Raw genomic sequence first — 11,578 nt, 5'->3', positions numbered from 1 at the left:
TCATCGCACAGGCAGCACGGTTTGGTAAAAATTAAGCGCTTGAATAGACACTGTACTTCAGAGTCTCTTTTCTCAGTTCACACTTTTCCTGAGTTTGTACTTTCTTTCCAATATTTAGATAGGTTAGGAGAGTCCATTTGATTTGAGTTATACATAATTTTAAAGCTTAAAGTCTGCTCTTTCAGAATATGGTCTTAACTAAAAATTCATGTCTGGCGACTTTTTGTTTGTTTTGAGGTGCAGGGTCACATATATATATATATATATATATATATATATATATATATATATATAATTATATATCTTTACATATATTTCTTAGAAAGATGTTGGTATGTTATATGAATAATGATAACACATAATATTCTAAAATCCAGCAAAACTTCGCAACATCTTTCTTGCTAGGTAATTGGCAGCAAAACCATAATGGTATACATTCTATAGACTTCCTGGAGTCAAAAAGGTGTCAGGCAGCTTAATAATTTCTCTTATTCGTGTAATTGTATGACCCTTCAAAATAAATGTACTCATTATTTGAATGAATGCAATACACCATTTTATGCACCAATAAGTAAACTTTTTTTTTCTATTTTTTTTTTTTGGGGGGGGGGGGTAGTTTGGGACACAAGCGCGAATGAACAGTTGGTTGACATTTTCTGCGGACTGACTTAAAAAAGGCGTCTTAATTTGGTCGCATCTAGTCAAACTCATATCCCGTCATATAATGACCAGACATGATATAACGTGAAATTTACGTCACTTTTGCGAAGTATTTATGGCGTCATAGCGGCGTACTAAAGACTCAAAAACTAAGTCAGTATTAGTCACGTCGCTTTGCGACCGCTTTATCACGTTATATTAGCGACGTGTTTATGACTTCATATAACAAATTAAACACGTATACAAATTTAAGTCAGTCTTGTATGCGAAATTTATCATTATGGCAAGCACGTAAGCCTGCTAGTTAAGGCAGATCTGCTGGTATGGTTTCGTAAAGGTGTGCGCTGACTTCTCTGCCGGGAACTGCAGAGACACTGTTTAATCTCTTGTTAACATAACCATTGTTCACGGAGTCTGATTTCGGGATAACATGGCTGTATTCATGGTCGCTATTTGTTGGATAATGATCGGGCAATCCCGTCTCTAGCCTCGATATCCCTTCGTGGTCTGCTTCCGTCCCTTTTGCTGTCTTTCCATTCTGATGCAAGTGACAAGTGTCGGGATAAAGAGAAACACAAAACAGACAATCAGCCGTACGAACAAACAAACAAACAAACAAACAAACAAAAATAACATAGACACTAAAAAAAGAAAGTCACGGATAATGCTTTTGGTTGCGAACTTAAATGTTTAGACATAAGTGATATAGAAGACAAAATCAAAGGCAAACATGGTATCATAGTGCCTATGGTAACCGTTCTGAAACAATTTTCTCTCTAGAGACAAAAATGAGTATGGTACTGTAACAAAACCACACAATTGTATAATCTTACAACTTATTTGTTTTCGGTTTTTTTGTTGTTCAGCTAATCTATTTCCCTTTTAATTCCTGTTCGTTTATCTAATTGTTTCTGAGAACATCAAATCAAAATGTTTAAGAAGATTCTTTAAGGATCACAGGGTACGCAATTATGGGTATGCTCGATAGCCCTGCTTAGCTTGCATCAGTGTCTTCATTACTTCTGGAGGGAGTGAGAAGCCGCAGTGGTAGGCCCTGCATCTAGATAGAGGTCCTTCACATGGCTTGCAACAAGCATCGACCTTAGTTTGGATTTTTTTTTCCCAAAAGTTTTTAAATGATGATGTACCCCATAACACCTCACTGATAACAACTATGACTTCAAAAACAACAAGATCAGATGGTATGAAAAGGAAGACGGATATTACAATGAACAATTTGCCAGACTTGCCGGTCGTGAAGATCATCTGCAGTCAAGCGGACGATGAATCATTAATCAATTACTTTATCAACGTTTTTATCATCATCAATATGACAGAAAGTTTCGTCTATAAAATTGTTAGTGGCTACCTGAATGAGAAACACACACACACACACACACACAAAACACACACCACACTTTGAAAATGTTATTATTTTTTCTTGGCATTCAAATTCTTCATGACATATAACAAACTGGCAATGCATTTTTAACCAACAAATTCATTTGCCCCACATTTTCGGCGTCAGGCGTCTTGGTTGGTATTGTCAAGATGCCTGAAGAAAGCGTCGGGAAACAAAAATTTGAGTCAAGTAAATATAATTTAAATAATTTAAATACATCATCATTTTTTCTCGTTTATTTATAGAACTAAGTATATATACTTTCTTGGACTCCGAGCAGAAACCTATTGATGTTATTCATTTATATATATTATATACAGTATATATATAACAAATGTATAGTGTGTGTGTGTGTGTGTGTGTGTGTGTGCTTGGATGTCTGTGCATATGATACCTCTGGTGTGTCCCATGAAGGGTTGTACATGTATTCCGCTGACGTCATTTCAGTTCCTGGGTATTCAACACTATGGTAGTCACTGGTCACTTCTCGCATAGCTTGCATGGGATCTTCTCTGCGCTTCTTGCACGCAAACATAGTAATTGCAATGAGGACCAAGATAAGTAAAATCCCAGTGACACCGAAGATGATTGCAAATGGAGGTTGTCCTGGAAAAAACAAGCAAACAAGCAACACCAACAACAATGACAAATGTTACCATTAACGTGCAATGTGACCCTACCTGAGTTACCTGACAATTCGTGGTTTAACTGTGTTCGGGGCTTACCAAATAGGGTGCTGTTCGTTATTCCGAAGGTTCGTTATTCCGAAGGTTAGTTAATCCGAAATACACAAATTCCCGATACCTAGTGGTTCGTTAATCCGAAACAGAAAAATAATTCGTTAATCCGAACATTTGTAGCGTTATTCCGAAGGTTCGTTATTCCGAAGATTTGTTGATCCGAAAATGAAATTCGGAATAACGAAGCTTCAGACTGAAGAGCCTTCGGAATAACGAGCTGTACCCGTATAAATGTACCCTTATACAACGAGAGCATCAACCCCGCCACTATGAATGCCCTACTATGTGGACTCAATTTGCAATACAAAAGAGTATAGTAATCATTAACTCAACTACAGAGGACTTTATACCGTTACCATTCAAGATAGATTGAGCAGGCATGTTAAGGTGTATCTTATAGACCGACCGCAAAAGAAGGAAATACATGTAGTCTGGGATTTGAACCCGCCGCCCAACGCTATAGAGGCAGCCGCACATATCAACAGAACAGTCAATCGATGGGAGTGCAAAGATCAACTTAATTACTGCATACTGGTTTAACCTCAAAAACAATAATGCTAATTTGTGATATATCGATAGTTTGGTAGAGATCTGGAGGGCCGTGGTCACAAAAAAGGGAAACAAATCTACGAGGCAGAATGTTGCCATTTTTATACATAAATGTATTGTGCGTATATCAAACATTTACGGTTGTTAGTAAAAAATTATCTCCATGGAATTTTAATCACATAAATGGCATTCAGTGCGTCTCCAGATTTGTCCTTGAGCAACAAAACCATTATCTCAGTCCTGCTAGTTTGAATTAGTTTCTTCCCCATCCCCTTCCTTTCATAAATTATGTGCTTGACGTAAAATCATATGGATTTAAATTGAACCGTACATCAGAATAGGTGTGCTGCGTAATTACATCATTGTCCCCCATTTCCAGCTGTGAAGTTTTGGTGTACGGGCTAGAATCAACTATTGCCTATCATTGAAAGGAAGGACTTCCTTATGGCAACTTGTTCGTTTGTTTCTTCATTAGTTTGTTTTCTTGTATAGTAGTGTATGTTAGTGTAGACTGTTAAATTTGAACCAACGCTTGTGACTGGCAGAAAGTAAACCATACAGAATGTGCGATGTTTGAGTGAAGACTAAAATATACATACCACTGGTATTCTCAGTAGTCATCTCCTGCAGTGGGAACGTTGTTTCAAGTAAAGGCGTGGTTTCTATAGAAATAAGCCAAAGTCAAACAAACAAACAAACAAACAAACAAAGATGTTGACGCTTATGTTTTATTCATTAATATCTTGTTAGTGTATATCTGTCTGCAAACGTCTGCATCTGTTTTCGTCACCGTCATGAACCAACAAAAGTTTCAGGTTTATTTTCCTGACAGCACCCCTCAGAGTGAGAGAGAGATAACTATATGATATATACATGTTATAGATTAATATCAAACAGATTATGGAACGATAGACGTTTCATGAAAATGGAACGTGTTTCCATGAAAATGGAAGGTTGTGAAAAGTTAACGATAAAGCTTTAATGAACCTTAAAATCGTAACATGTTTCCACAAACAGGTGTTGGCACATCCCCGTGCATTACCAGACGAGGTAATGAGATAATTATATCAAAATTGTTTAATGGTTGAGTACACAACGGTAATAAATCACACATTGCACTTTTTTATGAATAAAAAAAAAATGCTCCCCCATAATTATAAACCTAATCACCACAATTCTGTGGCAAGACAATAATTCCATCTGACGTATCATATTTTTTTAATGAATTTCATAACAAATGAAATTTATTAAAGATTTGAATAGAAGAGTTTGATACGATGGTGCCATTAACTCATTTGATTAAAAACTAGTAAAAGGAGACACTTTGAAATCACTCACATTACGTACTATGTGTACAGTTTGATCATGGACCCTACAATGGCTTGATGAAATGACAACGTCTGCTAGTGTGTCAGCAATGACTCACCAAAAGCTTGTGGTTCTGTAAGGCTAGGGACTGTCGTGGCCTTCGTGATCTGTTGAGAAGTTGCTGCCTCGACGGTAGTTTCTATAATATTGAATTATTTTATCAACATAAAATTCCCCCAACACACACACAAACATACACACACGCGCAAGTAAAGATATGATATATATATATATATATATATATATATATATATGAGTATATGAATATAAGAACGACCCAAGTCCATGGAAGACCATTTCGAGTAAACTAAAAAAAACTTCATATCTTTTTTATTTGTCCAATAATATTCTATTTAACTGTGATGGGAAGGCAACATTGTATATACAAATTAGAACATATATTATTATGACAATTAACATTTACATTAATTGTGGAGAGGACATTTTGTGTGGTGGACTTGGGTCGTTCTTTGATTCATATGGACTTGGGTCGTTCTTTGATTCATATACATGATATTCTGCTATAGAGATGAGAGAAGGATGAGAGAGGGCGCTATTAAATGAATGTAAGAATGACCCAAGTCCTTCATTCTTACATTAATATAAGATTTAACTCATTCATTTCAGGCACTTCCGGGGGTAATTGGGATTTATCATTTATACACAAGATGAGTCCATGCATAAGCTACAATTTCCCATGTCAAACTGAATTTGGCCAAAAATTGGACTTGGGTCGTTCTTATATTCAGGTCTTCATATATATATATATATATATATATATATATATATATATATATATCTTTGTGTGTGTGTGTGTGTGTGCTTGTTTGTGCATATGACTGCATAATCAATAATATGTGTAATTATATTCCATTATGTAAACAAACAAAATAGAGTCAACGTTGATTCACCAAAAGCTTTTGGTTCTGTAGAACTGGGGACTGTGGTCTTCGTGAAGTGTTGAGTAGCTATAGTTGCTGCTTGCTGCGACGGTGGTAAAGAATTATTCAATATACATTAAATTAAGTGATTTATCAACTGGAATTGCTGAGAGGAATAAAGGTGGAAATGATACACTTATTAGTTTTACCGAATGATTAAACACCCCCCCCCCCCCTTCACTTGAAGCAAATTACGGTCATTTTTTTTTTTTCAGGAGACACTAATTTTATGTGACTGATGACATTGTTGTTTTATTAAATTCTTTACAAAAAAAATTGAAATCTAGCAAAGATTACGCACGGGTCAGCTGAAGAGGTTTGTTGTCATAATTATTAATTCATCTAATTTAGAATAGCAAAAGATTAAACTTGAATAAGTATCTTGGATATTCTATGTAAAGCTTTCCTGAAAAATCTACTTTTCTGCTAATTTAGTTTTCTTTTTTGTGTGTTAAAATCAGCAACTCGGTCATAAAATCCATGGAATTTCAGGTTACGGCACTATATTATTATTAATCATCGAACATCCTGAATAACAAACACAATAGTTGTGTCAGCATTAACTTACCAATACCTTGTGGTTCTGTTAGACTGGGGACTGTTGTTCTCTTGAAATGTTGAGTTGTTGCTGCCTCGAAGGTAGGATCTATAAAGAATTGTTCCATAAACGTTAAATGAACATGATCCATCATCCAAGATTGCTGAGAGGAATACTATATCCATTAGTTTCACCAAACTGGCGTAAAAGAAAGGCAATTGTTCGAGGAGAATGTAAGTGTTCGATCGAATTGACTAGTTGTGTTTGGGTTATATTGGCTTGGTAGGCGCGTTACAGCTCCTTTAACAAGTTTAATGTAGACATTGTGATACAATCACAAATCACATCACATGTTTGGCAGAGAATATGTGATTTGTGTCATTACAAATATGTATGGAAATATAGTGACCCTGCATCACAAAACCAACAAAAAGTCGCAAGACATTGACTTTTAGTTAAGGTCGGATTTTGAAAGAGCAGACTCTAAGCTTTAAAATGATGTATAACTCTATTTAAATAGACTCCCCTAACCAATTTACATACTGGAAAGAAAGCACACACTCTGGAAAAGTGTGAACTGAGAAAAGAGGCTCTGAAGCAAAGGGTCTATTTGAATGCGCCGTGTAGCTGTGCGATCACAGGGACGAAACGCAGGATGTAAACCACCGGACCCACAAACAATAAAGGGATTATCAGATTAAGCTGAAATTGAGCATGTTCTATTAACACATTCTGTCCATGATTAATGCCCACCTTCAAAGCAGTAGTGTTATCTTTTCAAAAGTTATTAGACTTGAAAGTGAAGAGTGTGCAAAGGATTTCAAGAACTGAAAAGGGGACTCTGAGACATACCTCATCATTTTACTCTCCTACCAAAAAGGGTTGCAGAAAAAGCTGCTGAAAACACACTTTCCCATTCATGTTATAATCCCAAACTGAAAAATAATGTAGAAGAAGGATAGGTCTTTCAGAAAATATCAAAAACTTAAGATTGACTCTGTTTACCTAATTCACCTTTTTTGAGTCCTCATGTAAAATCAAGGGGTGCAACTCTTTGTTGGTTTTGTGATGCACGGTCACATATTATGTATAACCATTATATGATATATACAATAATAATATATAAATGTATATATGATTATACATATGTGTGTATGTGTGTGTGTGTGTTTGTGTATGTTTGTGTGAGTGTTTGTGTGCTGAATGCATACATTCAATTCAATTCAGTTTCATTTTTCATGCAACAAAGAGTGAAACAAGATACATGGGATTATGTATGCGTAAAGCAATGACATAGTTTGATTAATTTCAATCAAAGAAAAAGAAATACATATAACGCAATGAGTTTGTGTGATGATGTGTATAGATACATGTATGATGATGATGATGATGATGTGTGTGTGTGCGTTTAAATGTATTCCATTATGTATAAACCAACAAAATAGTCTTAACCTTGACTCACCAATAGTTTGTGGTTCTGTTGAAATGCTGGCTGTGGTCCTTGTGAAGTGTTGAGAAGTGGTTGCCTCGACGGTGGTTTCTGTACAATTATTTTATCAACATAAAATGACTTTATAAAACACACACATACACATATGTAAATATTCAAATATATATATATATATATATATATATATATATATATATCAATACATATATACGCGTATATATATATATATATATACAGAGATAGATAACAATTTGTGTGTGTGTCTATGTGTGTTCTAAATGCGTGTGTTTGTGAATGCCTACAATTTTGTGGTCTATAATCTTACACACTAATGTCAACATAGACATGTTTGCGTGATATTGTGTAATGCATGCAAAGTACACAACAATGATAGTATCTATGCGGAATAATCTCTTCTGTTCTCAATCTTTATGGTTCTCTTTTGCGTGGCTCTGCCTGACTGCACTACCATTATTGTTATCCAAGAAATGCTACGATACCTACTGTGACTGTAAAGTAACTTAATTTTTCTGTACGTGTCCACAGTTTTCTATTTGTTTCATTTTCTTTTCCTACTTTACATCGATCCTTTTCATTGTATTTTTTCATTTCATCATTTTTTTTTTACTTTGTCATTCATTTACTGACAGCATGCACATTGCATCCGGCACATTGTCCCTTTTTCACCTTTTTTTTTTCTTTTTACAATATAGGTAAACGTCCAAATTAATACATCTTTAACAATTACTTTGTTTTCAATTTCTATGTTTGTTGCCCAACTGATTGAACTGCATATTATATTTGTTTGTACTTGTACAAAGACTAAAAAAGAATGACAAAGTGGTTATCAAAGATATCACAAATGTAATATTCATAACTCATACTTGCTGCTGTCGAAAATCCCAGAGAAGTGCTTGTCGTTGATGACGTCACTATACCAGATGTAAGGTAGTCACTATAAGTAGAAGATAAACTTTGGCTGGAAGAAGCATATGGCATGGGAGACGATGTGGGGATTTCTGTAATTTTGAGCAAACGAAGCAGAAACATAACAGTAATGAGAATATTTTGTACTAGGCATTTCCAATCAAACTAATGAATGCGCTTTGCATGGTAACATCGTCTTATTGACGAGGTCAAAAAAAGAAAAAAAAAAAACCTCTTTGAGATTGTCGACGCCGAGAGTGATGAGCGCAGTTTATTCGACAAGATAACGTTGGAAAGAGAAATATAACCATTAGAATTTCAGAACGCTGATACGAATGAAGCTTGCTATTAATTCCAATCTATGAAACTGTGGTAGTTACATCATTCGTAGAGCTGAGATATTATGATTATTGATATGCATTCCTTATCTCTCAATCTTGTTCGTAATCAGCGCACTATTTACACAGTTGACACAAGGAAACGGCATCTGACTAGCATGATTAGTGTAGGCTGAGATTTATTACGACGGAGTGTAATATCAGTCCTTGTATGTTTTTGCTTTCTTTTTACTATTGTAAGGACGCATTTCTCAACTTCTTCTTCTTCTTTTTTTTTTTTTTCATTCGAGACCCACTTCGGCTCCTACAAAGTTTTTTGAGGCCAATGTGTATATTATATAGATTGAATGAATGCTATTTTTATTTTTGACATAGCCTTCACTCTGGGAGAGCTTCGTGGCCCACTGGTTGAGAAGCAATGTCGTAAGGAATATCGCATACAATGACTGAAAAGCAGAAATAAGTTGCACTTTGTGTAAATCTCACCATTGCAGGTAGGAATCGTTGTGCTCCAATTTCCATCCATGCAGTCACTGCTACAGCTCTGAGTGGAACAGTCAATTGCCTCATATCCAGTGTCGCACGAAAAGGTGATTGTGTCTCCGTCCTCGTAGTACAAGACTCCAGTCACGTTAACTTCCGGGTCAGGCTGGAAGATCAAACCTGCCCCTTCCGGTGGCCGGCAATAGGCTGAAAGATGAAAACAACAACAACAACAACAAACAATTATAAAGTCAAGGGCAAATTTATTTGTTTCTATTTACTATCAAATCAAGGTGCTGTGCAAGTGACACGCTAACCATTATGTTAACTCCAACCCGACCACAGGCTATGGAAGATGAAGTTTATCTTCTTATTATTACATTAACTAGTAGCCTACCTCTCCCTTTTTCCACTGAGATTGCTGACTTTCACTACCTCTGATGCTCGTCAACTCCTTTAAGAATTCATTGTACTCTGCGTATAGATCCAACTGCAAACAGGATTCATCCTGTCTATTCTCACACAGACCTTTTTGTGATAGGCCCTTTTCTTTTTTGAAAGGCCATGTTTCAAATGACAAACTTTTTAGAATGGGAATGTTCTTTCGCGACTTTTTGTACATAAAATCAAGGCTATGTCAGTTTTGATGTTTTCAGGGATCGATTTTCAGTGCTATCATTTTAAAACGACTGTTATCAGCAATGATACCATTTCAGCATGTATCATAAAGTCCATGTAACAATTCACTGCAAAGACTGATACAGAAGTAGATCAGTATTTGCGACTATTATACTTCTTTTTGAGGGCCGGGAAAAAGATTTCTGTTGGAATATGGCATTTAGAGGGTGTATCGGTGTGATTTACGTGGAAAAGAAAGTGTTTGTTTCGTTGCTCACCTGCACAGTACTGTGATGTTGGGTCCTCAATCAGTGTTCCGTTTGAGCAAACTGCGTTTGTTTCTCCGATGAAGTTACCAGGTACAGAGCAGGAGAGATCGACCAAAGTACCATCGTTAATAGGTTGATTCCCGTCCGTGGACAAATCTATTTTGATGTCGTCATCGATGTCGGATGGTAAACATTGTGCTTTACACAACAGCAACAGCAAAAACAACGAAACACACAAATATATTGCAGTCAACACTTCACAGTTCAGCAGTCTTTTAAAATTCGGTCGTCAAAATAAATAGTACACAGACATCTACGAATTTATGAATTATGAGCGATCCATTTGAGACGACTGTGTTCGTGTAAGATTAACGCATGGAAGCAGTATTTTTCATGAGTGCGATAATAATTATAGATTTACGTATAGATATAGACGCATATCTCGTAATAAGCTACAAGTTGTCATCTACTTTTCTTGAATGATAGATTGCCCGAATGCACTAATACCTACTCAATATGTCATGGCAAGCTGTTTACATACGAAATATCAATGTCAAGAAGAAAACAACATCAACAACGACAATCGTCGGAAAGTTTGGTATTCCGGAAAACAAAAAAATCCTCTACCTATAGAAGTTCGTTAATCCGAACATGGAATTAGGTTAAATTTGTGCCGTTATTCCGAAGGGTTGCAAATCCACAAATAAAAAAAAAAGTAAATTATATACACAACGAAACATCGGACTTATGATTAACCAACCCTGGTTGTAACAAACCTTCTCAATAATGAATTATGAGACTAACCCCAAATCAATCACTTTGTTCACTTGTTTCTATTTTGACACACATTGACGTGCTATCAGTCTTGTAACTTTTTTTTTTTTTGGGGGGGGGGGCAATAGACAATCATCAGCACTTCCATAATGACTTTGGTCATCATTACCGTGGTCAAACTAATCAAAATCTACTTGCCAGGCTCTACGAAACGAAAGGTCTATGGCGACATTTTTGAATCATCAGATAGCTTAGAAACGACAGTAGAATATACTTTGCCTACTACAGCATTGGAATGTGTAAATTATATAAACTCACCTAGACATATAAATGTCGACACATCGGGTTCCCATGTATTATTAGGTGTCTTGCAGTAAGAGTAATCAGGTCCCGATGGTGTGGTGCCATTCATACAGGTCAAGTCAATCGGTGTCCAGTCTGAGTAGTTCTCTTGATCTGGGCTGACAATGACTCCAAATGGATTGTGGAAGACCGGACGTTGGCAAACTATGGAAAAGATG

This window comes from Diadema antillarum, unplaced genomic scaffold, assembly GCF_040938485.1.
Source record: "Diadema antillarum isolate AM-2024a unplaced genomic scaffold, OU_Dant_1.0 seq00000735_RagTag, whole genome shotgun sequence".
NCBI lineage: Eukaryota > Metazoa > Echinodermata > Echinoidea > Diadematoida > Diadematidae > Diadema > Diadema antillarum.
The sequence above is the reverse complement of the archived record's forward strand: the minus strand, read 5'-3'. Positions refer to the sequence as shown.